Source organism: Physeter macrocephalus, chromosome 12 (genome assembly GCF_002837175.3).
Source record: "Physeter macrocephalus isolate SW-GA chromosome 12, ASM283717v5, whole genome shotgun sequence".
NCBI classification, from domain to species: domain Eukaryota; kingdom Metazoa; phylum Chordata; class Mammalia; order Artiodactyla; family Physeteridae; genus Physeter; species Physeter macrocephalus.
Genome location: NC_041225.1, coordinates 79,066,102 through 79,077,230, shown reverse-complemented (window position 1 = coordinate 79,077,230; position 11,129 = coordinate 79,066,102). Strand labels below are relative to the sequence as shown.

At 39.0% G+C, this 11,129-nt stretch overlaps 1 long non-coding RNA gene across 1 annotated transcript in view; it reads left to right on the top strand.

The window, feature by feature from the left end:
• Nucleotides 1-1,043: 1,043 nt before the first annotated feature.
• The window catches only part of LOC129392649 (uncharacterized), a 30,151-nt gene continuing 20,065 nt past the window's right edge, over nucleotides 1,044-11,129 (top strand). The window contains exons 1-2 of the long non-coding RNA XR_008618909.1: nucleotides 1,044-3,002; nucleotides 6,398-6,661. This is a non-coding gene — a long non-coding RNA (uncharacterized lncRNA). The remainder of the gene's footprint in view (nucleotides 3,003-6,397; nucleotides 6,662-11,129) is intronic.

Sequence of the window (11,129 nt, the reverse complement as noted above, 5' to 3'; positions counted from 1 at the left end):
TAAGATTAATGTGGCTTTCTAGTGAGAAACTTGGCTGCAAGACAGAACTAGCATCTATATTTATGCCACAGAAAAGCAGCTTTTTCAAATAATCACGTCAGATCAAGGTATAAATTGTTAGCCTCATTTGCCAGGTACAAAATTTGAATGATTGCATGTGTGTTGCTGTGTGCTTAACCTGCTACATATCACCTGCAATTTTAAGGTTCCCTGATTGCTAAAAGTTGTTTACTTGATTTCTTTCATTTAAGTGTAGCTGAAGCTGCAGGGCTGATCAGAGGTAAGATGTAAAAAGCGAGGCAACATTAGTGATTTTTCAGGCACACAATGAAACAATTACCCACAATCTTTAGGTATTTCTTGTACTTTCAAAACTAAACGCTAAGCTCTCCTTGACTTGGGCTACATTTTTTTTGAATAACTGATACCCTGGAAAGTCCTGAACAGTTGCATAAACACTGAAGCAGGGACTTTAAAACTCAGCCCTGTGTGATATGTTTTAGAGCAAAGATGTAGGAAAATTACGCCTCATCTTGCTCAGAATAGATGAGGTCAAACATACTTCCCCATTCCTGGTGTCACAGAGTCTGAAATTTCTGTCATTGGAGCTTCATTTTTTATCCTGGAGTTCTCTTTTAAAATGCATATTTTCCTGGAAATATATTAGACTAATTCATGAAGATATTGAAACTAATTAGGTCCATTTTTCCTTTCGGTGGGAGAGATTACCAGCAAGAGAGCCCTGAACAAGAAGGAAAGAGATGAATTGGGAGAGACTAGAAGCCCCAGCTCTGGCTTTTCTGAACCTAGACTTGGCCCAGTACAGTACAGTAGTTGTTGAAGTACTTTGGATAATAATATTGTGGGGCAAATGATTTTAAGAGTGAGTATTGTGATGTGTTACTTAATCTAAGAAAATGGATTTTTTAAACTTCAAGCGTTGCTATGCAATACGAATTTTGATGAATTTTTTCCAGTTAGGGTCCCAACAGGAAACAGATGGTACACTTAAATTAGGATAAGTTGAGAAGAGCTTCTTTTCAAAGAGACTATTTGTAAGGAGGTTGTTGGGGGTGTAATGAAAACCCAAGGGACAGTCTGGGAACTAGGGGTTAAAAGAAACAGAGTGGTTGACACCCTGGGACCCTAAGGGAGTGATTATCAGCATCTGGAAAGGGAGTGTTATTTGGAGCAGACCACAGTAAGAGGAGCAGTGACCTTGACCCAAGCCAACCAAAGGCAGTCTCACTAGGAGAAAGCCAAGGGATGAATACCTTGACCTTCTCTGGTCTTCTGCAAGGGCTCCCCATTGGCCAAAGCCAACTGGAAGCCAGAGAGAAAGAGAACACATTTATACAGGGTCAGCCTCCTGGGCAGAGAGGAAGGTAGAAAACGGTGGAGAGTGGATCTCAGGAACAGTGTAATGATATTTCCATTCACTTGACAAGAAGACTTGAGGAAGAGCCATCCAATATCCCTCCCCCTTCCCACTGCAGGCTTTCAGAGTGAAGATATCTTGGGCTTGCGGAGAGGAAAAGGTGTGTTCTTAACATCAGCTTTGGAGTTTTGATTAATATCTTACACTTAGCTAATTTCTGTATCAAGACTGTTTATATAACTGAATTTGAAAGTCTATGGTGCCAGAGTGGCCAGAAAATTTATGGGCCTGCCACAGGTTTCAGCCTAGGGCAGAGAAAGATGACCTCTCTTCCCCCTCACCATCTGACTTTATATATATGTAAAGGAACAGTGGGGGCAAAAATAAATATATAAGGTTGCTTTTCGATTAGGTCAGAGAATTGTGCTTATTTAACATACCACTTATGTAATCTTTACCAACTTTCTCACATTACAAGTAATGAAACTAAATTCCAGAGAGCTTGATTCACATGCCCTGTTTTAGGAAGCCATTTCACGCCCAAATCTAAACTAGAAGTATGAATTGAAACATCTATATGATATGCAGCTATAGGCTTACATAAGCAATTAGCACTGGGGCAAATTTCAAACAAGACCAAAGACATTGACTAGCTATCTTTGCTCTGTTCCTTGGCTGCACACATTACCTTTAGGTAGCTCAGTATATGGTGAGTGGGGAAGTCTCACTGGACAATCTAGGCTTCCGTGGTACAATGATTTGTACATCTGCTCTGCTCTACATCAAAGGTTTAGACCTTTGATTTGTGATTCAGAAACTCAATTTCGTCTGTTCACCCAAGAATAATCAGGTCCTGATGAACTGATATATTTACCAGCCTCACAACAGATTTACTGGTAAATCAAAATGTCCATTGAATTACCCTGAGAAATGTTACTATCAAAAAGACAAGATTGGTGTCAGCTGGTCAACAGTCTATGGCTGAATTGTTTAGAGAAAGAATACAGACAAATCAGACATTCACATTCATTCTCAAGAAAATAACTCAAAGTATAAATCTCACTGACAGTGGGCCAAAGACATAAACATCACATGTAAATGGCAACACATAAAATTAATAAATTGCTTTACTGATGACATGCCCTGCATTTTTGCAAATTCCTAGGTGTTTTTGATGTGTATATACCACAGTATGGTGAGTTGGCATTGTAAAGCTTTGATTAGCCAGAACTTAATTAGAACCTTAAATTTAAAAGAGTTTCTTCTGATGCATGTTCCAGTTACCAGTTTATTTCTTCTCAGCTCAAATCCACCCTTTACTACCCTGCTTTGTGATGCTGGAGTTGGACCCTGTAAATATTTCTCCTTTGCAGCTGGCATGATGCCTTGTCAGGAAAGAGCACTGGAGGGCCACTGCAGGAGGAAAGTGCTTCGCTTCTTTGTTCTGATGTGGTTTTCCTTCTCCTGCAGTGCATGGCAGCTAGTGGGTACCAGAATCCTAACCACACTCAACCACCCAGCACGTCTCACAGCTACTCCGCGAGGTGATTTCTTCTCCATCCTGACTTGCAGCACCTCAGAGAATTTCTCTACCACCCAATGGATGACAGCTACACCCTCTTCAGTGAGATCAGAATCTCAGCCTTGAGGGGAGACAGAGCTCTTCCAAGTTTGTCCCTTCCTTGGGTGTTCAGCCTTAGTCCTAGGGCAAGCACTCTCAGTGGGGGGTAAAAACTGGTTCTTGGGGGGGAGGTGTGAAATAATCTTAAGTATTACAATGGTTTATGGCCCTGAAAAAGGCCACAGCACATAAACAGATACACAGTTTATCTGCAGTGTTAAAATTTCATGGAGGGGAGCATTAAGGGGGGAAAATGTCTAAAAAAATCTCCTTAGGAGAGCAATAATGAAAATAGAAGTTCAGTAACACTGCCTTAGAAAGTACTGCTCCCCATATAAACTATTCCTGTATTCTTTAAAGTTCTGGTTACTCCTTAGTAGTTAATCCCACTTTTAGTTAATATACTTTATATTAAACTTCCCCTGTTCAGATTACTTTGTGGTATAGGGACCACTACAATGGAATTATACAGTAAGGGAGATAGACTGGGCTCAACTCCAAATAGAGCATGGGTAAGTGAGCAGGGGTGGAGGGGTCAGAGAATGGAAAATTATTAAGAGGAAAATCAGCAGTAAGGGGCATTCTGGCTAAATCAAACTAACAAGATTTTTGCTGAAGATAGACCTGGGTGATCAGACATCACCTGAGGGATGGTAGAGGATGAGGAACCTGATCAGATATCAAGGGTGATCAGATATCGAGGGTGGAGGGTTCTGGTTAAACTGACTTAGCGGGGTTCTTGCTAAAGCTGGATTTCACAAGGAAGTGCAGAGAAGAGATGGGCGTAGGGGAAGGTTCAGAAGCCTGACTAAAGTTTGGTGAAGTAAAGAATCTTTGTCAAAACATTGACAAATGAACTATCTATGAAACAGAAACAGAGTCACAGACATAGAGAACAGACTTGTGGTTGCCAAGGGGGAGGGGAGATGGGGGAGGGAAGGATTGGGAGTTCGGGATTAGTAGATGCGAACTATTATATATAGACTAGATAAACAACAAGGTCCTAATGTATAGCACAGGGAACTATGTTCAATATCCTGTGATAAACCATAATGGAAAAGAATATGAAAAAGAATATGTATATGAATAACTGAGTCACTTTGCTATATAGCAGAAATTAATACAACATTGTAAATCAACTATACTTCAATAAAACAAAAAAAAAAGATCTGGACTGAGTAAAAAAAAAAAAAAAATTGACAAAGAGTAAGAATAGCCATTTCTCACAAGTAGAAACCCAAATGGCTAAGAAGGGTTGAAGAGAAGTTCAATGTCACCAGTAAACACAGAAATGCATATTAAGACTTTTTAAGATACCACCTACACACAGATTTGTAAAAATTAGAAAGCTGGACAATGATTTGGCATTCCCGGCAAAGAGAAACCAAGGACCCTCATGTGCTGCTGGTGGGATGGTAAATAGATACACGTATTCTAGAGAGCACTTTGGCAGTATTGAATTGTGCGTGTGTGTGTGTGTGCTTGCACACATTCACATGCACACACGCAACCTATGACTCGGGAATTCCTCTCCGCACAGGTTCATAAGGAGACGTGTATAAAGATGTTTATCACAGGATTGTTTGTGGTACAAGGGAGTTAGAGGCAGTCCAGGTGTCCTATCACTAGGGGGATGGACATATTAAAGGTATCTGACACATGCTATGGAACCTTATGTAGCAGTTCAAAGAAATTAGCTACATGGGCATAAAGGAACATGGAAAGAACTTAAAAACAGCACTGCATTAAAAAAAATCAGTAAACAGAAATGAGCCATTGAACAATACAGAATTAAAACACATACATTCATAAAACAATATTATATTAAAAACTTGGGGGTCCGTGCCTATCCAGGCACATATTAAATATATCAGAGTGGCTGCCGATGCTGGAGATGAAAGGGCAAAATAATAAAATAGAAAAGGAAAATGATAAGACCTTGCATGGATGATCATGTACCATCATGAACTGAGGAGGGTGATTAACTCAAGTCTTTGCACTTAAAGTCCAAAAGAAAAAAAAAAAAAAAAAAAAAGGAAAGATGTAAACCCTATCTTTCCTGAAGTTTTTTCATTCCACAAATGAGATGTGATGCCTGCCTTTTGAGATGATCCATGTGAAGTGCTGTGTGAGTAGCTCATCCATTTAACCACACTTGAGCAAAGCACACAGCAGTGGAAAGCCAGAGGATGGGAATAAAATAGAGTGGAGGATACACCTGTAAACTGAACTCTGTAAACCAAAGCCTAAATGCAACCTTCTTTATGAAACCAGAAGTGCAGTGTGGAACCAAGAATGAACATATCATTCTGTGGTATCAGATCAGTGACCCTAGCCTTGTTACTTCCACAAGCAAAAAGAAAAATTATTTGAAATAATATCTTACTATGAAAATCAGAATAGAAGAGACAAACAGGTAGCTCCAAGACATCTGCAAAGACAATTTAGTTGGCAGAGGTGGATTGTTTGTCATCCATCAGGCAGTATAAAATGCATGGTATTCATATATGTATGTACATAATTTTTTTAAGTGAATTGATCTCAGGATTCTGTTTTTTTCAGAATGCCTTCAAACGGGAAACACAAAAGAGCCTGGTCTGATTCCAGGACTCTTCCTTTTTAAGGGTGCCAGGTCTGTCCTCTTGCAGGGAATGAGAGCGGACAAGGCTGAATATTTCTCTGTGTTTCTGAAAAGGGCTTGGCTCACCGAGTCCTTGCAGCTGCATACACCACCTGTGGAATGAATCTGTTGCCCTTTTTCAGTTCATTCTTTCTTATCTCCAACTGCCTGCTTAGACAGATCTGGGAATTCACATGTCTTTTGTTTTTCCTTAGCTTTAAACCTATAGCCACCTAACTTAAATTACATTCTAAAGTTAGCAGTAATGCTTTTAAATGGAAGCCTCAGAGGTGGGGGAAGTGAGGGAATAAGGAGTGAATTCTTGATTCTCTGCTGCTACATTATCACTTGATCCTCTAAATTATCTTTTATACTTAAAAATTTTATTAGGCCATTAAAGTGAATGATTCTATAAACTGTATTCAATCAGAATTCTTAGATATTTGAAAACGTTTTTGGCTACCATTTCATTTGGCTATTATTTCACAGTAGACTCACACTACAGGTTTAACTAAAAGTATGTAAAGATATCCTTTAGCAGCGTACCAAATTTCACTAAAGAAAATTAAAATGCATACACACTTAAAAGAACACCACTTTTTTTTTAAACATCTTTATTGGAGTATAATTGCTTTACAATGGTGTGTGAGTTAAAAGTAGGTAAAGACATGCTTTTAAAGTAAAACTATCACACAGTCTGAATTTTATAGGAGAAAAGAACCGTAGCACTTAACGGGCCAGTTCTCAACCTCCTTTTTCCCCTTTGCCTTCCTTGCAGTTACAGCACTCCTACATAATGAGCCTCACCTGGGAAGGACAGACATCTATGCCGTAGTTTGAAAAGATCCCTTTTCTCTTTCCTCACACCACGTTTATTAGTTTTCAAAGACCATATGGTGCTAATTGATGATAAAAGTAACGGCGTGAATCACAGACTGTTTTATGGACCAGTCCCTACTTCATCTTGAATGGGATGACATAAAGCAGGCATCCATGGGGCCACTGACATAAAACACCCCGAGTCCCCACCTGCAGAGAGGCAGTGAGTACCCAAATACTGTTTATTGCCGTTTTTAACCTTATAATTAAATTCCATGCTTCCTCGGCTATTGGTTAAAGTATTATTTAGCATTCAATTTAAAGTTTTTTATTGGCTAGTATTACAGTATTTGCTATATTATCAAAAGCTTAAAATATTGTTAACCAATTAACCAGTTTCATGATGTAGTATCTGGATTTGATTTTGTTAAATGTTATTACACATATTCATGTAGAAAAGTTACAAAATAGAGCAAACATTTTGAAGAAAAAGTAGAAAAGGGCAAAAAGGAAATATTTTTCATAACTGTACCAACCTAGAGAAAACAGCATTTTCCCATATATACTTCCAGTCTTAAATAAGAATATTTTTGTCTTAAACAAGAATATCTTACTTCAAAATTTTCACCCAAATAGACTTGATTTCTACGAAGGTGAGCTTCTGAGAAACCAACTTCCTTTGTGCAGACAGCCGATTCTGCTTTGGCGGGGGGGAAGGAAATGGCTCACATCCTGACAAACAGGGCATCATTGTTACTCTATCAGAATTGGCATAAAGCCTTCTTCAGCCAGAAAGACAAGTATATGACAGAGAATCCAAGAGTTGGCCCAGTTTAAGGGGAAAGTGGCTTAAAAGCAGATTTTATTCACATACAGAGTGTGCTAGGCATTTCCCACGTCTTCTCTCTAATTATTACAACCCAGAAAAACATGGGTTTGAGTTCCAGCTGTTCCTTACAAGCCAGGTAACCACAGATAAGTTAGAAGTCACCGGTTTTTTGCAAAGACCAATGAGTTATTACAACAGAGCCCTTAGTGCCTGGCCAGCATTAATGTTTCCACAAATGTAGGCTGCACTGTTGTTATGGTCGTGGATTGCCTTCAGAATTATATGAAATACTCTATTTGAAACTCCTACCGCACTGAGGAATTATGATTACAATACTTAATATTACAAGGAGGGCTTGTTCTTAACCGCATGCCTTTTCACTTGGCAGCACTCCCCAGTTTTTTCCTCTAGTCCAGCGCCGACTAGTAGGACTTTCTGTGACCATGGAAATGGTCAATAATCTGTGCTCTCCAATATGGTAGCCATTAGCCAGAGATGACTATTGAGCTCTTGAAATGTGGTTAATGCAGCTGAGGAATTGAATTTTTGCTTTAATTTTAATTAATTTAAATAGTCACAGCTAGTTCCTTGATATCTGAGTGTTCCTACCCCCATCTCATCACAGTAATTACCTTTAGTCACAAAGCAAATCCATTTGTAAGTACTTTAGTAAATGTCTCCTTATTCACACTGTTTTGAATAACATTTTACATAAAACCTTTTTAAATTGAAATATAGTTGACATAGTTCCTTCTTGATAAATGATAAAATACAATCATACCATTAAGAAAGTAGAAACGAACTGGATATATATCCAGCGTCAAGCTTCTCAGCCAAGTCTGGCTATCCATTAAGCACTTTGCAAACTTGAAGGAGAATAACTTAATAACCGTTTCAAAAAAACATTTGGCAGTTTAGATGTTTCTTTACAGATCTGGAATGAAAAGGGGATACTTCTGCTATCAAACTCCCTTCCTCACCGTATAGAGCAGAGTCTTCTTGATCTGCTCTGATTCTATGCCTTTAGGTCAGTTCTTTACCTCCCTGGGGCCTCTTGCTCAGAGCCCCTTTCTGAGCCTCAGGCTGATGCCTTCACCCACACCTGTTGGTGTGGAGTCTGAACTTGACCAGGCTCCCCAAGGGCAGCCACTGAGTAACTCAGAGTCAGTGACTAAGCGGCCGGGTCCCGGAAGTGAGCCCACATCCCCTTTTCTGGGTTCCAGGGTTCCTGTTCCTCTTCCCTCTGTTATAAAGCCAGTCTTAACTTCAGGCCCTAGATAAATCACCTTACACTTAATATCAAAGAAAAGCTATAAAACCCAAAACAATTTTGCCTTAGGTAAGACTAGCTCTTCCTTCTCTCCCAGGGAAAGGCTGCCACCTGCTGTAATACATTAGCACTGGGCTTTTCCAAGGTCACTGAACAAACCCTTGCGCGTACAAAATAATGCAAAACCCCACCTGCCTTCACCTCTGTGTGTCAGGAGTGTAAATAGGAGGGCAAACCAGGAGGCATTCCTCTTAATTCCTTGACGTAGGGCAAAGAAGCAAACTTATCCGTATGAATGGTGCCCAGAAGGAATTGGCATCACTCTAACTCTGGATATGACAGCATCCTTTCTTCACCATTCAGCAACACTGTTTTTCAAATTAGCTCATAGTAAGCTTCATAAAATCTCTGCTGTTAAAAGGCTTATCACTTACTCAGTCCTTCTAGTTCTGTGTATGTTTATCTATTCTTCACAGCCCTGGCAAGTCTTTGTTAGGTGAAAGGATGAGAGAAGAATAAAAGTTGATAGTTTGCAGGACAGCGTCCCTGAGCCTTGCACTCTCTCTGAAAAAAAAAAATCCCCAAACTCCCTTTCCCCCATTCCCACCCCAATGCCATTCATCACCCACTAGCTGTGGTAGTCTACCTAAACACACACATATACACACACACACACCTCCCACTCCCCTCCCTAAGTTATGCCTTTGTACCTGAGAACTTACCAAACTTAAAGAATTACATAGGGATTCCAACACTGAGTAAACTCAAATATAAACGATGATATTTACAACTAAAAACCCAATATCCATAAAGTTTGCAATATGAGAAAAATAGAACCCCAAACCAATAAATTTTAAGCAAAAATAGCTGAAAGAATAATACCTTGATGCCTGGGTTTAGCTTTGTAGAATCCATGTCATTGATAACACTGATACAGATGTAAAATGTCTGCATAACATTTGCCAGCTTCTTCAGGAAACTGTTATTTTCCTCACTGTAAATCAGGAGAGCTCTAGATTACCTCCTCGACATCTTCTGCCTGCATTTACAGACAGGAAGAAGCAGGCTATGGAGGCAGGAAAGGACAGAAATGGTTTTTTTTGGTGTAAGAGAAGGCTTTTTAAAAGTTGCATCAGTAGTCAAAGAAATGAACCTTTATAGTATCTGATGCTGCTACAAGTGTGGGTTTTTTAATAAGTATTTTACGGCAACGTTTTATTTACGGTAATATTATAACAATACACCTCCCTAGCTTTTATTTCAGTTTTTTGATTCTACAGTTTTTTAGTCCTCTTTAAAGTTCCTTTTACACACAATTTTGTAATCTACACAGCATTTTTAATGTCTTGAACTATTACTTTGAGTTTTTATATCGAAATGTACATAATTATTCCACAGTTGTTGAAGATTTAGTTGCCAAGTTTTTTGTTTTAGTTAATACTGAAATAAATATCTTTGCAGAAAGTGCTTTTTTCCTTTTAAGTTAATTCACCATCTGTTACAGGGAGGGGCATGTAGTAAATGCTCAGCAAATATTTGTTGTATAAGTAAATTATTTGTAATATGTTATCAGGAATGAGAATATGAGGTCAAATATCAAAACAATGCTGGTGTAAACAAACTTAATGTCTCTTGGTATAGATTAAGTAAATTTCCAAAAGAATTTTTACTTAGTTTCAGTGTCATCAGATAAGTTGATCAGCACATCATTTTCATCAATCCATCTTTTAAAATCTTGTTAATTAACAAGAGGTCAAGGCATGACAATAATACTGCTGAAATCAAAGGATATGGAGAGTCTGAATCAATATGGAGCGTGATTCACGTTTTTAATTGTTTTTTAATTCTATGCTGAATATAGTTTAATTCTGTAAGTCCTCATTCTAACTTGCAAAGCAGAACATGTAATGGGATCAGTTAACCTCCCAGATTTTAACATCGTAGGCAGTTTGGGTTTATTGGCTTTAACCCAAAGGACCAAAGTGGAATAGAATTTGTTATAAGGTGAAGTATGAGCTACAGGGGAAGGACGAGAGGCCATGAATCTTGGCTACTCAGACTGTGGTTCCCAGACCAGCTGCATCAGCATCACCTGCGATGTTAGAAATGCAGAAGATGTTAGTAATGCATCACTTGTTACAAATGCAGAAGCCCAGACCTACTGAATCCAGATCAGCATTTTAACAAGAGCTCCAGGTGATTCTTATGCACATAAAGTGGAGAAGCAGTACTTTTTTTTTTTTAACATTTTTAATTGGGGTATAATTGCTTTACAATGGTGTGTTAGTTTCTGCTTTATAACAAAATGAATCAGCTATACATATACATATACCCTCATATCTCCTCCCTCTTGCGTCTCTCTCCCACCCTCCCTATCCCACCCCTCTAGGTGGTCACAAAGCACCAAGCTGATCTCCCTGTGCTATGCGGCTGCTTCCCACTAGCTATCTACTTTACATTTGGTAGTATATATATGTCCATGCCACTCTCTCACTTCGTCCCAGCTTACCCTTCCCATTCCCTGCGTCCTCAAGTCCATTCTCTATGTCTGTGTCTTTATTCCTGTCCTGCCCCTAGGTTCTTCATAACCTT